Source organism: Mytilus californianus, unplaced genomic scaffold, assembly GCF_021869535.1.
Source record: "Mytilus californianus isolate M0D057914Y unplaced genomic scaffold, xbMytCali1.0.p SCAF_2, whole genome shotgun sequence".
In the NCBI taxonomy this organism is placed as follows: Eukaryota; Metazoa; Mollusca; class Bivalvia; order Mytilida; family Mytilidae; genus Mytilus; species Mytilus californianus.
Window position 1 is genome coordinate 12,224,078 of NW_026262668.1, and position 4,018 is coordinate 12,228,095.

The 4,018-nt window shown below is 34.3% G+C and overlaps 1 long non-coding RNA gene across 1 annotated transcript; it reads left to right on the top strand.

Moving 5' to 3' along the window:
* The first annotated feature begins 374 nt into the window (after window positions 1–374).
* On the top strand, window positions 375–2,242 carry LOC127729260 (uncharacterized). The gene is made up of 2 exons (XR_007994565.1): window positions 375–690; window positions 1,267–2,242. It is a non-coding gene; the product is annotated as an uncharacterized LOC127729260 (long non-coding RNA).
* The last annotated feature ends 1,776 nt before the right edge of the window (window positions 2,243–4,018 follow it).

Sequence of the window (4,018 nt, forward strand, 5' to 3'; positions counted from 1 at the left end):
AGTAGATCCGGAAATGTTGAATTCTCTCCTCTTCTTATTGCGATATAAAATGTTTTTTGTTTCATTTCATTTACATTGGGAAATAGAGAAACGATCATTGTGTTTTGTTAGTTTTAAAAACTTTTGATATATTAGTATTTTGCATTATAAGCAGTCAACCGATTGACAAACTAGAATTATTTGAATTCCGTGTGGAAAGAGCTCGGGTTAATTTCGAGTGTTATCTGCAATCTAGATGTTTATAAATCATTTCAGTCGTTGATATAATAATTAAAGGTCGACTGAACATGAATTATATTATACAATTTAAAGCGCATTTCTGTTTATGCACGTGAACCCGTCTAACGTTAGTTTCGCAGTTAAATAAAGTAGCAAATTATCGTTCCTGAATAGGTGGCGCCGTGGTAGCGGATCCTGTTCCTCTTCTTCCGGTTTCTGCACTGTGCAACTATTTCAGTTATATTTTTAATTAACGATGCCAAGTACTTGTTGTTGTGTACCTGGATGTCATTTAAGAGGAGGACATGCATTTCCAAATGACTTAAAAAGAAGGAAAAGTTGGATCAACGCCATGGCCCATACGCAGATTGGACGAGAACACGATGATATCGTGGAGTCCATCTCAATCAGCAGCTGTTGTTTGCAAGGCACGTTTTACTGAAAAAGACTACGTGCAGGAAACTATTCATGGTAAAACTCTATTTTCTTTGTGAAATATATAGTTATATATGTAATCTCCATGCGAATAAACCAAAGTCTGTTTACAACCGCAATTATCGTTTTAGAATAAAAGGGGGTGGGTAATTCAAGACGTCATAATTTTTTGGTTTACGATTCAATGTGATCTGTTTGAGATTTTTTGGTGATTGCTACAATTATAATGATTTCTTACACGAGGTATATCATACTGAGAATTATTTTAGCAGTAATTATGCTAATGTAGTAATGACAGGAATGCATAAGCTATGCCTCATAGACTTTCTTGAAAAATATCAATGACAATGTTAACAGGAACAAAACAATGACATGCTCTCATCTATATTATAGTTATTTAGGTACAAACAATGTACGTTTGTTGCATAAGTCTCTCATTGTTTGTCCTTTGGATTTACATAACATACATTAATATTGAATCAGGCAAACATAGTTTTATCCAGATTGTAATGAATAAATCTAGTTAATATTTCGCCAGGTAGTACAAAGTATACATTGCTAATGGAAGTTCATTTAATTATAAAAAAACTAATGTTTTATAACCTTTTTCAGGGCGCAAACCCACCATACAGAGACTTAAGTCTACTGCAATTCCCAGCCTATTTTCCTGGACCAAGCAAGAGACTGAATCGTCCACAAAAAGAAAAATCAGGGCAGTTTCCTGTGAAAACAAAAGAACTAAACTTGATGAATATTGTAGTAGAAATCTAGAGGAAAGTTTTGATTGTAAAGTTGGTTTTCCTGAAGAAGTCATTCATACTGCAGAAAGGATTTATGACTGTCCACCACCAACTGCCGAGCTAATGTTGAGCTTCACAGATGGAATTACGCAAACACGATCAATGCCTATGTTTTCCGCAGAGAATTTTGAAATGAAGACACGTGACACAGCCATGCATTTTTATACCGGTTTAGAGTTGTATACTAAATTTTTATTTGTTTTGACCACACTTGGTCCAGCAGCACATTGTTTGAGATACATATATTTTCAAATTGATAGGGTGTCAGTTTTTTTATGACTTTGATGAAATTGAGGCATCATACAACCAACTTTGAACTGTCTAGATTCTAGATTGAATCTAGTGTTAAGAATATTGTGTATACATGGATTGTTTTTATGTCTAAACAGTGGTGTGAGGCTAACACTTGGCCATCTAGTGGTTTAGTCAGGTATTTTTCACCATCCAACTTCAAATTAAAGTTTCCTACGACTTGGATTATTATTGACAGCACAGAATATCCCGTGATAAAACCTAAAGCTCCTAGAGCTCAGGCAACCTTTTCATCAAATAAAAACAGAAACACTGAAAATTCTTGAATGTTCGACACCTGGTGGTTTAGTCAACTATGTCTCTATGTCACATAGAGCGAATTATTGGACTTGGCAAAACATACAAAATTCTAATAAATCCTATGAATGGAACTGAAACAAAACTTTCATCTGAAATAACATTTAGTTGTTTTATGTTGTGTAATTTTAGAACTTGTATTGTGCCAAAGGATGCATAAATAAAAGTGACGCAATGAATTTTGTTCTGATATATATATATTTACAATTACATGCACATGTAAATTGTAATGCATATAAAAATAAGGAGATGTGGTATGATATTCAGTGAGTTTATCAAACTAAAGTGCATAAGAAATGGGTTTAAGCAGTTACAGGTGTTACTGTCACCGTACAATCTCTAACAATGAGAAAAACTCGTACCCTGTAAAAAATTTCAGAGATCTTTCAACTAAGTTTTGTTGTCTCACCTTGACTTTGGTGAATTTTTTATATCTGTTGATGTAAATATAAAAAAGAAGATGTGGTATGATTGCCAATGAGACAACTCTCCACACATGCACAAGAGACCAAGTAACACAGAAATTAACAGCTATAGGTCACAGTACGGCCTTCAACAATAAGCAAAGCCCATACTGCACAGTCAGCTATAAAAGGCCCAGAAATGACAATGTAAAACAATTAAAACAAGAAAACTAACGGCCTATTTTATGTAAAAAAATGAACAAATATAACAAATATGCAACACATAAACAAACGACAACCACTGAATTACACTTTTATAGGCTCCTGACTTGGGACAGGCACATACATGTACATACAGAATGTGGTGGGCTTAAACATGTTAGCGGGATCCCAACCCTCCCCCTAACCTGGGACAGTGGTGTAACAGTATACAATATAAGAAAGAACTATAAAAATCAGTTGAAAGAGGCTAAACTCATCAGATGGATAAATACAAATACAAGTGGACGTGGTCGGGTAGTTGTACATCCAAACAACAAAAAGACACTAAGTACAAATCTGAGAGTACTCGCAGTTACTGACAGCTAGTTCAAAGCCACTAACAACTGATAATAAAATCTTGCATCTAAGACTAAATTATCAATCCGTAAGCTCCCTTTAGAATTTTATAAATTTTAGATTTTACATTTCTGAGTTATGGGGTTTTATTCATTAAAAAAGGGGGGATTTTCCAGTTTTTGGACAACAACTCAAAAATGCTTTAAGCAGTTCACATGAAACTTTGGTGAATTATTTATAGCTATTGATGTAATCTCCCTATTGATTTTCATAAATTTCAAATATGACATTGAGAAGAAATTGAACTTTATTTGTTTATAGTCTGGCAACAGATTTATTAAGTATTGCACAACAGCACAGTGTATTGCACAACAGCAAGAAATCTTTAATTGAATATAAATTCAATTCATATAACCGATTTCAAGTTCATTGACTACATTTATTCAGAAACTATAATATGTCAAATATTTAATTACAATCCAAATTCAGACCTGTATCAAGCTTGAATATTGTGTCCATTTTTGCCATTCCCAGCTGTTCAGGGTAGTACCTCTGCGGGTGTATCCAGCTGCGCTCAGCGAATCAGTTTATTTCTTAATTAAGAACTCCTTTTTATACGACCGCAAAAAAATTTTTGTGGTCGTATATTGGTATGACGTTGGCGTCGTCGTATTCGTCCGAAGACACATTAGTTTTCGCACTCTAACTTTAGTTTAAGTGAATGGATCTCAATGAAATTTTAAAATAAGGTTCAATACCACAAAAGGAAAGTGGGGATTGATTTTGCGGGTTATAGTACCAACAGTTAAGGAATTAGGGGCCAAAAATAAGCATTTTTGTAACTTCCAGACATAACTTGTGTGTAAGTGTATGGATCTCTCTGACATTGTACCACAAGGTTCCATATCACAAAGGGAATGCTGGGATTGATTTTTGGGGGTAATTGCCTCCAAATTTTAGGAATTAGGGGCAAAAAAGGGGCAAAAAACAAGC